At 36.2% G+C, this 14,870-nt stretch overlaps 1 protein-coding gene across 1 annotated transcript in view; it reads left to right on the forward strand.

The window, feature by feature from the left end:
• Nucleotides 1-14,870, forward strand: part of LOC143360896 (glutamate receptor ionotropic, kainate 2) — a 327,145-nt gene that overhangs the window by 178,529 nt on the left and 133,746 nt on the right. The gene's annotated exons all lie outside the window — the stretch shown is intronic.

Genomic DNA, 14,870 nt, shown 5'->3' on the forward strand with positions numbered 1-14,870 from the left:
TTTTATTCGTAAAATCCAATTCTCATGCAACGGCGAGAAGACTCGCGAAGGGATCAACCTTAAAGGGGTACTCTAGCTTTCGAGACCATTCTCGCATGAATTTTTAGGAATTTTTTCCAGAAAAACTATCCTACCTTTTGCATTGGAATTTTGCACACATGTTCAATGGCATCTAAAGTACACGTATGATTTTCTTCAAGTAAAAATAATCAAAATTGATGTGAGCTATATATTTTTTCATTGAGCAAGTTTTGAGGGGTAATTGTAGTTTCGAGTGCCAAAACCAATTTTTGAGAACTTTTCGAAATTTTTTCCAGAAAAACTATCCTACCTTTTGCATTAGAATTTTACACACATGTTCAATGGTATCTGAAGTACACGTGTGATTTTCTTCAAGTAAAAATAATCAAAATTGTGTGAGCTATATATTTTTTCATAGAGGAAGTTTTGAGGGGTAATTCTGGTTTCGAGTGCCAAAACTAATTTTTGAGAACTTTTCGGAATTTTTCCCAGAGAAACTATACAACCTTTCGCAATTGGATTTTGCACACGTATTCAAAGGTATCTGAAGTACACGTGTGATTTTCTTCAAGCAAAAATTATCAAAATTGCCTGAGCTATATATTTTTTTATAGAGCAAGTTTTGAGGGGTAATTCTGGTTTCGAGTGCCAAAACCAATTTTTGAGAACTTTTCAGAATTTTTTCCACAGAAACTATCCAACCTTTTGCATTGGGATTTTGCACACATGTTCAATGGTATCTGAAGTACACGTATGATTTTCTTCAAGCAAAAATAATCAAAATTGTGTGAGCTATATATTTTTTTATAGAGCAAGTTTTGTCGGGGTACTCTGGTTTTCAGTGCAAAATTTGCCAGTCTTTCGAAATTTTTCGCCGAAAAACTGTCGAACCTTCTACCGTGGGATTTCTCGTACATATTTATTGGTATTTGGAGTACACGTATTAATTTTTTCAAGCAAAAATAATCAAAATTGCCTGAGCTACATGTTTTTTTATAGAGCAAGTTTTGAGGGCTGTTCTGGTTTTGAGGGCAAAGTGAATTTTTGAGAACTTTTCGTAATTTTTGTCATTCCTATAGGACTCGAGGAACAAAGTTAAAGAGAACAGAGAATGCAAAAGATACATCGATTTTTGGAAATGAACGACTAGAATATCTCGTTAAAGGAGACGGTTCACGCGCGTCGCCATCGTGGGATCTAAGTAAATACGCGCGAGGTCCCGAACGAGTCCCGAACGAGCTTAGTGCGTTTTTCCCGTGGATATTATTGGCCCGAGGAAGAACCAGCGATCCTTTTTACGGTTCGAATTTCCGACTGGCGGGGTTCAAGCCGGGACGAGCCGGGATCGTTTCGCCTCAAGGAAAACCGGCTCCTGGAGGAATAGTAAAAAGTTACGGCGCGCTCGCTGGCGAAACGCTCTTCGCTGCGTAACTTTTATCCGCGAAGCGTATCGGGGATGAAAATCAGTCTCCCGGGTTGCGAAATACTTTGCGCAAAGCTTCGGTTACGAATGCTGCCCGAGAAAGTACTCCTCAAACGTTCGATGTCAACCGTTCCTTACTTTAAACGCATCTCAAAATGGCCACTCCGTGGTCTAGAAATTTTCTTGATGATCTCGTCAAGATCTCTGCTAATTTTTGGGGGATGTTCATATTTAACACTAGGTTAACGGGACCCGTCAAAATGACGGGTTCTAATATTTTTAATTTACGATTACTGAGATTGCGAAGATCCATCTACGTGGAATTACTCAACAAACGTATTTCCTTAGGTATATATTATTTAAAAAATGGCTGAAAACTTGGATAGACATATTCTTCTTATTTTTATAAAGTAATGTAAAATACTCACTTTTATTGCTTCGTAAACCTAGTGTTAATCTCGATGACTCTCCGAAATCCATATTCATGCTTTCAACATAGCATTTCAAGATCCTGTTATATACCTTGCAAGCTCCCACAGATTTCCCACAGCTCCTGATGGTTTCAGGATTTCGGTTGTCCTTCAGATCTTCCAGGATCCTGGATGGATCCAGGACCTCCTTGATAGGCCCGTTAGTGCCTGTGTTGTCACTTAAGAGATTTAAGTGCTCCCTTAAGGGCTCCTTAAATGACAATGACCTCTGGAAGCATTAGGAACCCTTCATCCACCACCCCTAACATCCTGAGAGGCCTCTAACGGAGTAATAGCTCTAACAAGCAATTACATATGCCAGCGATTACTACTAGACTGCTGCTGATCATTATGTAAAATAAAAATTGTCTACATCGATTGCAACGAACTGGTACCCAGCAGAAATTTATTTCGTTCTTTAATAACTTCGAAACAATACGTGGATAAATTTTTTCGATCTTTCTACTCTTTCGAATTCCATTTTTTACCACAAATGCATAAAATCCGCTAATTATGACCACTCGACAAGTTAAATTAAAAAATATATTAGGTTTGGAAATAAATTCAAGATCGAATGAAGTTACATAGTAACTTTGATTAATTGTGATGCAGTTATAGCAAAAATGGGGTTGCGCAATTTCGAACAGTGGAGAAATTAAAACAATCGAAGAATAAGGATATAATAATTGTGTTGTAATTATTCAAGAAAGAAGTACAGTGCTTACTCGATATATGTCCACCCAGCGACATATATCAGTTAGAACATACTATTCTCTATAAACGACAGCGAAGCTTCTTGGTCCCTCATGGAATATACCACGCAGCAGTGGGGATAGTTCTGGGACTTTTATCGCCTAGATATTCGGGACATATATCGAGTACATATTGTAAATATTTGTCCTGCTTCTATCTCTTGCACTTAACCCTAACACTCCCAGGGGGGGGGGGAGCTCCTCGAACCCAAAGGTTGGAAAACTTTAAATTAGGACTATTTTTCTTAGGTGAAAAATTCTAAAAAAATTATTTATTTTCGTTTGTACATTTAAGTTTAATATTCCGAAATCAAGCATTGAATGCAGTCACAAGTGAATATTCATTCTGAGAGAAAAGAGTCATATATCTACTTACTTGTAAAATGCTCATAAAAGTATCAGACACTTAAATATTACAAACCATTTTTTAAAAAACAATGTCTTTTAGGAGAAATGAGTGAAGAAGTGCAGACTTGTTATGACGGATTGAGAATAAAAATGTATAACTATACGAGTAGTTGTCGAAATAAATTTAAAAGTCAGGAACGAAGTGCCTTTGAAAGGAATAATCCGGAGCATGTTCACGATGAAATGGATATTCATCGAAGATGGAAGTTTGTTGCGAATTTATCGACGACGTCCGGTCGGATTTACGGTTCGCAATTTAAGCTCGCCGCCCGTCTACGATCGACCCGCAAGAAACATTGTTATGGTTTCGCAACGGCTGATTCGACTCCGGCCGCCTGCAGAATTGTTTTGCATAAATTTCGGCTTATGACTCATGGCACTTCGATCTGCTTCGCGTGCGTTTCGCCGACGCTTCCCAGACATATGAATCCCACAGTGCTTATAACCATTTTTTAACCTAGCAAACATCACGGTCGAACGAGCAAAAATTCCTAAATATTTAGGACAGCTCAATAACTAAACTGCGGATCTGTATGCAAAATAAAAATTTTCTCGATTGCAACGAACCGGGGCAAAAATAACAATTCCATTGCTTCCTCGATGCAATATACGACCATTTTTTAAGCTAGCAGGTACCACGGTCGAATAAGCAAAATTTGCTAAATATTTAAGACAAATCAATAACTAAACTGCGGATCTGTATGCAAAATAAAAATTTTCTCGATTGCAACGAACCGGGGCAAAAATAACAATTCCATTGCTTTCTCGATGCAATATACGACCATTTTTTAAGCTAGCAGGTACCACGGTCGAATAAACAAAATTTGCTAAATATTTAGAACAAATCAATAACTAAACTGCGGATCTGTATGCAAAATAAAAATTTTCTTGATTGCAACGAACCGGGGCAAAAATAACAATTCCATTGCTTTCTCGATGCAATATACGACCATTTTTTAAGCTAGCAGGTACCACGGTCGAATAAGCAAAATTTGCTAAATATTTAGAACAAATCAATAACTAAACTGCGGATCTGTATGCAAAATAAAAATTTTCTCGATTGCAACAAACCGGGGCAAAAATAACAATTCCATTGCTTTCTCGATGCAATATACAACCATTTTTTAAGCTAGCAGGTACCACGGTCGAATAAGCAAAATTAGCTAAATATTTAGAACAAATCAATAACTAAACTGCGGATCTGTATGCAAAATAAAAATTTTCTTGATTGCAACGAACCGGGGCAAAAATAACAATTCCATTGCTTTCTCGATGCAATATACGACCATTTTTTAAGCTAGCAGGTACCACGGTCGAATAAGCAAAATTTGCTAAATATTTAGGACAGCTCAATAACTAGACTGCGGATTTGTATGCAAAATAAAAATTGTCTGCGTCAATTTCAAGTCATGGAAAGTGTATGGACGTTAATTTCTTTTCTTAATAATTGTAACGAGTTGGAGATAATATAACAATTTTAAAATTTTATTGTGCCTTGCGTCCAATCTACTTACATTTATCACGAGGGCATAAAATCCGCAATCTAATTATTTTAGGTACATATCTTTCCCACTGTTCTATTGTGCGACTGCGGATTTTGATGCAGAATAAAAATTGATAAATAGAAGACGCGGTTCGGAGCTCATTCGTTCATATCGGATAAAGAATTCGTGCCTTATCGGTGCCCCTGTCGGTGACGTTTCCGTGTCGAGATGCTCGCTCTAGATGTCTTCGAGGCGTTAAATACGTTTCCGGGGAAGCCTGTGTACGGGTTATCTCTAGAGAGAGAAAGAGAGAGAGAGAGAGAGAGAGAGAGAGAGAGAGAGAGAGAGAGAGAGAGAGAGAGAGAGAGAGGGGGAGAAAGACTCTTTTTTTCTGGCGGAAGAAGATGCAATACACGGAGAACTCGTGCAGTGAAAGTGCTCCACCACGTTGCGATTTTTTTGTCGCGTGGGTTTTTGGCACAGTTTTCCCCTGCGCACGATGTGGGTCGACTCTCGAGCCTGGAAACTGGAAAATTCTGTTCACGCGACGGAACGACGCTAATTTCTATTTCCCTTGACGTTGCGTGGGATCTTTATGCTACTGGAAAGTGTCTTCGTTGACCCGGTGCCACTACAGATGATAAAGAGCTAGTTGAGGATACCTGGCGAGAACGTCTTTCACGGGAAAAATGAATGGAGAGAACACGGAACACAGTAAGAACGCTGAAAGAATTTAGAACTATTACAATATTTTATTCTAATCTATCTATTAACGCACCATAGGGTGACATGGACCAATTTCTTATTGTGGCAATACTGGATGATTCTCAACTGTTTTTCTGTTATCATTTACATCATTTTAAATGATAGTAAATATTGAGATTGTCCGTAATTTTCAAAATAATAAATGCTTGGACAAGGAAATTTATTCCACTATTTTCCATAAATGAATTTTTGTAGTTGGAATAATTGTAAAATATAAAATCGGGGTCATTGTGACCGTGGTAGGTTTAGTGTTAACATTTGTAAATAATGTCATCTCGATGAACGCGTGTATTATATTATTTACGTGTAACTAACCGAACTCTTTTAAACAGCATATTAATATATTGAAATGAAAGTTTCACTCATTTAACGTTATATATTATTAAAGAGATTTAAATAAATAATTAAACTGTGCCTCCCTTTACTTTCAAATATTCATTTACTCTCGATAAAAATTTTATAAACAGAAAATAAAATGTGGTGCATCCCTCGCGAAATTACCTTAAGTGTTTTTAACTTTGCACCATAAACTAATATATGTAACAGCTACCTAAACGTTTTCTACTGATTGTAAAGTAATTTAAATCATTTCAGTTCTCCATCATCAATTTTTATTTCGCCCCAGTTCGTTGCAATCGAGAAAATTTTCATTTTGCAACAAATCCACAATTTGATTATTGAGTTGTCCTAAATATGTAGCAAATTTTGCTTCTTCGGCCGTGGTACCTGCTAGCTTAAAAAATGGTTGTATATTGCATCGAGAAAGCAATGGAATTTTTATTTTTGCCCCGGTTCGTTGCAATCTAGAAAATTTTTATTTTGCATACGGATCCGTAGTTTAGTTATTGAGCTGTCCTAAATATTAGGGAATTTTTGCTCGTTCGTCCGTGATATTTACTAGGTTAAAAAATGGTTGTATATTGCATCGAGGAAGCAATGGAATTGTTATTTTTGCCCCGGTTTGTTGCAATCGAGAAAATTTTTATTTTGCATACAGATCCGCAGTTTAGTTATTGATTTGTTCTAAATATTTAGCAAATTTTGCTTATTCGACCGTGGTACCTGCTAGCTTAAAAAATGGTCGTATATTGAATCGAAGAAGTAATAGAATTTTTATTTTTGCCCCGGTTCGTTGCAATCTAGAAAATTTTTCTTTTGCATACACATTCGCAGTCTAGTTATTGATTTGTCTTAAATATTTAGCAAATTTTGCTTATTCGACCGCGGTACCTACTAGCTTAAAAAATGGTTGTAAGTTTCACCGAGGAAATACTAGAGAGATGCACTTTTTCGAACTTTTCTAAACAGCATATTAATATATTAAAATAAAAGTTTTACCCATATAACTTTATGTATTATTAACACTAGATTTACGGGACTCGTCAAAATGACGGATTCTAATATTTTCAAATTGCGAATATTGAGATTGTAAAAATGCATCCATGAGCAATTATTTAACAAATTGATTTCTTTGGGTATAGATTATTTAAAAAATGGCTACAAACTTTGATCGATACATTCACGTTGTTTCTATAAAGTAATGTAAAATAGTCGTTTTTAGTGCACCGTAAACCTAGTGTTAAAGACATTTAGATAAATAATTAAACTATGCCTACACTTTCAATTATTCTCAATAAAATTTTTCTAAACAGGAGACAAAATGTGGTGCACCTCTCCCGGAATTACTAGTACAATAGAGAACCATCTGAACACCAGGAAATTGGTGCTATTGTATTTGGAGTCCAGAGAAAGGAAAGCGACACGTTCACGAGCGGTTCAAAGATAACGCGAGCTGTGCTTTGACGAGCGAGTTAACAGCCGCTGGGCGACGATCGTTCGCTAAAATGCGAGCTATAAATTCGCATCGAGACCTCGTTAAACAGTCGAGCCATTCTTAATCGAGTCCTTGGCTCGTCGCTAGCGTACGATGACATCCACAAATGGCTTCGTCTCTAATTTCCGTGCAACGACATTCCAAGCGCCATTTCTACGCGGAACTGAGAGCCGCGCCGGTTGCGTAACAATGCGGCGTTAACGGCCGCGGAAACCGTATCGGCTTCTCGTTTCTTTCTGAAAGCAGGTGTTCGCATGATTTCACCTGTGTCCGTTAATATTAACCAGTCTTGAGACACCAGAACACTACGAACAAAAATGCGATCGTTAAAACAAACTTGTGACAACGTTCACACCGAACTTCGAGAAATTGACAAAGTTTGAACCGCGATCGTGTCGTTAAAAAATATATTAGGGGGACCCATATGTAATCAATTATTTTGAAATCTGAAACAGACTTTGTAGTAAATTCAAGTTTTTATTTCTTAATTTATTGTACGAGGTGGCCCACATAACTCTTAACAGCTCAATATCTCGAAAAAAAACTATGCCATCGATTTTAAAGTTCTTGGTCTTAAATTGCATGGATCTGAAGAGCCTTTTTAATTACATAAACCTGAAGTGGCACCCCCCTTTCCCTTTACAGGGGGCCGGGGTACCTTTATAATTTCAAATAGAACCCAAGACAAAAAATGTTTCAGACAAAATTTACTTATTCTTTCCTGCAGAATCTAATTATGTAACGTTTTATAGGGGATTCTATTCTATTGGGCCGCCATTTTATTACAGCGTTGTAAAAGAAATTATACATTTTAGAATATTTTGAACACAGGCTGCTTTACCGAAAACTGTAAAAGAATACGTGTTTCCTCTTCAACGATCGGTACAGAGCTAAAGGCAATATAAATTCTTTGCAAATAATTGATTACTTATGGGTACCCTTAATATTAGACGCAGTTTAGAAGCTACTTTAGAACTGTGATAAACTATGTTTTGTTGTCTAAACAATGCTAGAAAATATTAATTTGCAAGAACTTGCAACAAATCCACCAGAAATCACAAATTTACTTCAGGAATATTAATGCAGTGGAACAGGTATATTAATTCCACTTGTTCTATAATTGTTTTAAAGCCTATGTAATTAATAAACCCCGTGTAAATTCAAATTGATTTTTATTGCAATTTGAAGGTACGAATGTGACCTTTTTACCTATTAAATTTCATTCAATCGTCTCTAACGGTTTAGAAGTTATTATTTTAGAGCGTCAAAATGGCACTTTCGTCCACTGCGCGGCGCACAGTGGTGCCAAATGGCCAAAAAGCGGCAAAACATCTGTAAAAACGAAACTATCCAACGAATTTGTTTGAAAATTTGTGGAGAGATTGCCACAGGTACAACGCTTATTTGGCAAAAAAAAATTTTTTTGTAAAAAATTGTTAACATTAAGTAATATGGGCTAATCGAAAATCTCTGTTTTCTGCCCATTTTTTATTTATGGAAGCATACAACAAATCCTTTAATAGATTTTGGTCTGGAACTCATAGTTTTGGCAAGGTGTAATATTGATCTAACTTTGTGCAAAAAATCATGAGACCCTTCGAGACCGTTTCACCACAATTTAAGTTTAAATATCAGCTTTCAGAATTTCCAAGAGTGAATCGTGCGGAAGTTACGATTATTTGATGTTCCAGGTGAAATTTTTTAGGAATATTTCTAAATAATAAAGAAAAATGTGAAGTGCATTTGATTTATTAATTTTTTATGTATAAAAAAATATTTAATAACAATTTTTTTCATCTTACATAAATTATTTTTATAGCGTTCATTGGAGCACTACCAAAAAAGTACCTGTTGCATTTTTGCGACAGTGGTCCAGTGAACGAAAACTTTGTTTATTTAACATAAAAAATTGTTATTAAATATTTTTTTATATGTATGAATGTCATATTATCTTTTTATTATGTGATATGTATCCCTAAAAAATTTCACCTGAAACATCAAATAGTCGTGACATCCGCGCGATTCATTCTTGGAAATTCCGAAAGTTGATATTTAAACTTAAATTGCGGCGAAAGCATCTCGAAGTATCTCATGAAATTTTGCACAAAGCTAGATCAATATTATAACTTGCTAAAACGATTACTTCCAGATCGAAGCTATTCAAAGGATTTTTTGTATTCCTCCATAAATAAACAATGAGCGTAACGCAAAGGGGCTTCAGGTTAGTCCATATTACTTAATGTTAAACAACTTTTTTTGGAAAATTGTTTTGCCAGCTAATAGTTGAAGCCATTTGCAATAACCCATACGATTCGTAGACCCCTAAGTATTCAATTATAGACGGAGTAATTACATAACTATCGCACTGAAAACTGATGAATTCCCAGGAGCGAGGAAATGGTTATTCACCATGCGTATATCTCCGTAAAAATTTTTTTTTTAAAAATCTGACTTTGGCACATCATGCACGCACTATTGGGCTATACAAAAATAATTTTTTTTAATAAAAATCGAAAATTTATAAAATGGATTTTTCGCCGCCTTGGCGCCACTGCGCGGCGTCGGTTTTCAGATTCCAGTGGCGTAGGAAAAAAGAAATTCTCCATCAGCACTTTATCCGGACCACCATTTACCTAAATTACACAGGCTTTAGCCGGCCTTGTCTTCGTTCTCGCTTCTTCACGTCGAAATTAACGCGGCCGGCGACTAATCACGATGTTCCTTTCTTCTTTACGACCCTACCCGTTCCGCCGAACCGGACGTTCAATATTTTCTTCCTCCGCGGAAGTTGCGTTTCGAAGTAGTTAATCCGGCCGCGTTACGGGCTTTAGAAATTTTTAATGGATATATGAACGCAATTTCCCTAGCGCTTCGGTTTAACGGCGCGATGAGCGCTTCTCTCTTTGTCTGAGCTTTTTTTCTTCTTCCTTTTTATTTCATAACAACGTTCCCGGTAGTTAAAGGCCAATTAATTGAACGATTGGTTAGGGATTAAAATTAAAAGTGGATGAATTTCCGCCGCGGCGAAGTTTAACGGGAACATTTTGCAATATGCGAGCCACTGTCATTCGTTACCCCTGCTCTTTGTGAAATATTCAGACACGAAGCCGGGCGAGCCGAGTTTCGGAACGTTGCACAGTGTGTCGTCCAATGGAAAAAAGTCCGAAAATCAAAGTGTAAGATCTGCAAATTTACGTATCCTAAAATGTTCGTAACAAAACGTAGTTTCTAAAACTGCCTTAAATTTTAACTGAATAAATCAATTTGTTATTAAAATTGAGGCTGAAACTTCACTGTCAAATTCCGCGCATTTTTGAAAACATGCGTCCCTCGCAAGCTATTTGGTTTTTTAATTTGATTTTTACAGGGTGTGTTTAGCATTATTAGACCTTCAATCTCCCAAAAAGTTTTTTTAAATTATCGCAGTTTGTCCTAATTTTTTATGTTTAACATTTATCAACTTTGATTAGAGTGTTAAAAAAAGTACATCAAAGTACACCCGTGAATTTTTTTACAGTAATTGCTGGCACATTAAACTTTAATTTCGCATTGGTTTAAATCTGCTCACATTTGCTCAAGCGGAGAAAATAATAAAAAACCCTATTAAGACGCTCGCGCACGGCGGCTTTCTGCGTAGTCTTTCGAAGAAATTTGCTGCAATTATTTTTAGACGCATGCCATTTGATAAGTACTTACATATGTGTTCAATTTTATTCTTATAAATTATATATTTATAAGAAATAATTCAAGAAGCTAGAGAATTATATTTAAAACATTATAATTGGTATGTGATGCCGATGACTACGCATAAATTACTTTTCCATGCAGTTGAAATTATTAAAAATACAATTGTTCCTATTGGCAAATTATCCGAAGAAGCTCTAGAGGCTCAACATAAAAATATAAAATATTTTCGGGAACATAACACCCGCAAGACATCAAGAGAAAATTCAAATAAAGACCTATTAAATCGTCTTCTACTGGAGTCGGATCCAATTATTGCCCATTATAAAAGAAAACATACGAAAAAAGAAAAAAAGGATTTTGCAGATATAAGAGACTATTTATTATTAAATGAAACATCCTACTTATCAGATTCCAACTCAAACACTTGTTCTGATGATAGTGAAGCTGAAGTAGTATAGTACGTACACATATTATTTAATAACATATTATCTATGTTAATTTATTAATTAATTAATTTATTCATTTTATTTATTTCTAGGTAAAATAAAGGAATTCTCTTAAGGATTCCTAAGTTTTAATTCCTCCTTGTGAAGATTTGAATAAGTAATGTATTGTACTTTTTTTTTAAATTTTCGTTAAAATTGTAAACTACGTTTTATGCAGTAAAAAAACATAAGAATTTATTAAAACATAAGAGTTATCGCAATTAAAAAAAAAATTTTTTTTTATATACCAATCGATTCGCCTTTGCATTTTATTTCAAAAAGTATTAAGATACTTTCCTCGAAAATTTCATAATTTAAGAGTTATGACTTTTTTCCCGAATTCCCATATACTCGACACACTGTGCGTTGTTCAGTCGAAACGTGTGCTCCTTCGTGAAAATTCCCGGCTTAATTGATTTAACTGTTTGCAACATTAACGCGAGCTTCTTCGCGAAAATAATGGCCTAGGTGCGCAGCGTTGCTGGTGATCGATAACGGGTTAATTCGTTGCACCAAGTGCGCGCACAGTGGAAAATGAAGGATGAGGATAAAGCGTGGGAGAGTTTCTCGAACACGATTAAGGAGAAATATTTATAGAAGCATTAAAAGAGTGCTCGAACTGTTAAATGCGAGCGAACTTCTCGAGTAATAAACGAAACTTTCCATTGCCACGTTCTTCCGTCGGCGGATCAAAGCGGCTATCAAACTTGCTCAATGAATTTCGTCGATTTGTTTCCCTCGGGCTTCTTTCAAAGACTCGAGAGCGTACTCCGAGCCTCTTAAATTGCTATCGGCAAGATTCTGTAAATATTAATAAAAGTATCGAGGAGCTTCTTATTATTGAGACAAAAAAAAAGGCCAGGCCCATAGAATTTCGATGAAAGCAAACCGAGCCGTTGGCGATACATAGATGGGGGAAACATCTCTCAAAGCAACCAGATATAAAATACATTGATAGAAGTCCTTTCAAATCGAATATCTTCTCGTGGTATTGTCCTCCGTACCAGCAACCGAGGTCGTCCTCCATTTTATTGAAAATCTTGCGCGACCGAACAATTTCATTTCGCACAAAGATCCCCCGATAATTCCAATTTGTATGCGCTTACGAAAGATATGCAAAACGGTGAGAACATTTCAAGAATTTGTCAATAACAGTGAATTCTCGATATATGTCGCCGAGGCGTGGATGATAAATGTCGCGGATTATCCCCACTACCAAGGGGTATACCTGGACGATACGTGACACTGGCAAGACCCGTGTTGTTGACATATATCGAGGATTCACTGTACTAGACTACGACACTTTATGCATTTATGGGTTCTGACAATTTTCAAAAAATGCTAGAATTTACAATTTGTCAGAATTTGTACGGTTTTTATTTATTTCACAGCTGCAAAGACTACTACCATTGAAAATAAGATTCTATTCTCTACAACTATTAATTTATATCAATTGAGACCAGAAGACTAATACTAATCCAATAACAATTATTTTTCATTTTTTTTATAGCACTTTCACCAACATGTTCGTGGAATTTTTCCAATGAAAATGATACCAAATATGATATAATTCCGATGATAATTACTCGTGTAATGAACGATGAAAGTTACTTCCCATTACAATTATATTAACGGAAAATTAGTGTAAATATAATCCGAATTATATCGTGTCTCGTATCAAAGTGCAAGATTTATTTGTCGAGTTAGGAGGAGAATTTCGTAAAACAATAATTCTGGCTCAGTCAACGTCAGCACGATAGTGAATTCTCGATATATGTCGCCGAGGCCTGGATAATAAATGTCGCGGAATTATCCCCACTACCGTGGGCTATACCCCATGAGGGGTCAAGAAGCTTCGGTCGCCGAGAAGTGTAACATATGACGGGTCGGATATATCGGTGTGAGACCAGGAGACTACTACTAATCCAACAACAAAACTTCTTTATTTTTCATCTTTTTTTATAATAACATATAAAACATATCCTGTACCAAGAAACATATCCTGTGCCAAGAAACTCCAGAGACCTCGGACGCCGAGTAGTATAACATAATACGGGTCGGATATATCGGTGTGAGACCAGGAGACTACTACTAATCCAATAACAAAACTTCTGTATTTTTCAACATTTTTTTTTTTTATAGAACTTTCACCAACATATTCGTGGCATTTTTGTGATGAAGATGATACCAAATATGATATAATTCCGATGATGTTTACTCGTGTAATGAACGATGAAAATTACTTCCCATTACAATTATATTAACGGAAAATTAGTGTAAATATAATCCGAATTATATTATATTTGGTATCATAAAGTGCAAGAATTATTTGCCGAGTTAAGGGGAGACTTTCCCAAAACAAAAATTCTGCCTCAGTCAACGTCAGCCCGATAGTGACTTCTCGATATATGTCGCCGAGGCCTGGACGATAAATGTCGCCAAATTATCCCCACCACCGCATATCCCGTGTCAAGAAACTCGAGAGCCCTCGGTCGCCGAAGAGTGTAACATAATACGGGACGGGTATATCGGTGTGAGACCAGGAGATCACTGCTAATCCAATAACAAAACTTCTTTATTTTTCATTACTTTTTCATGGGGCAGTTCGTTACGTAAGTAAATATCATCTGAATTATATCGTATTTGTTATCATTTTCATTAGAAAAATACCACGAATATATAGGTGAAAGTCCCATCAAAAATAATGAAAAATAAAGAAGTTTTGTTATTGGATTAGTAGTGTTTATTTTATTTATGGGATTGCCCATGCTATGTTTACACTCCTCGACGACCGAGGCCTCGAATGACTCTTAGGAAGAGTGACTCTTAGACGATAAGCGACATCAGGACCCATGTTCCTGACATATAGGGTAAGAGACCCAATCACTGTGGGGGTGCCAATTAGTGTACCTACAATAATTATACTTATTTTTAAAGCATAGTGAGTATTAAAAAAGAGATATATAACATATATGTAGGATTAAATTCGGAATCGGTTGGGAACTAAAATAATTTATTCGAACTAATGTTACACGCGTTAAAATAATAAACTAAAACGGTTACAACTTCCGCTCGCTACGACACGCTCCGCTCGCTTCGACGTCAACTCTACAACTCTGGTCATTTTTTGATGAGTCCTCCCGCCCCTACCGACCTTTCCCGAACACCCCCGACTTTCGCCAAATGTCCCAAACGCTCTCACTTTTATGACCCTTTCAGGCCCCACGCTCGGTCCCTAAAAATACGTGCTCAGGTAAAGCACTAAAACTACCCTAAAACTACCCTAAACTATAAACCTACGCCTGGCAAGGTTAGCATGAATAACTGCGATACTACATATATATTAACTGATTTTAATGAAAAAATTTAATATCTCTTTTTTAATATTCATTATGCTTTAGAAACAAGTATAAATAGTATATGCACAGTAATTGGTACCCCCACAGTAATTATCCTATCGAGAATTCACTGTACCGTCAGATTATTTTCCCAACTGATTAAAATTATTAAAATGTCTGTGTGGCTCCCGTATGCAATTTTT

The sequence above is a fragment of the Halictus rubicundus genome, chromosome 14 (genome assembly GCF_050948215.1).
Source record: "Halictus rubicundus isolate RS-2024b chromosome 14, iyHalRubi1_principal, whole genome shotgun sequence".
Classification (NCBI taxonomy): domain Eukaryota; kingdom Metazoa; phylum Arthropoda; class Insecta; order Hymenoptera; family Halictidae; genus Halictus; species Halictus rubicundus.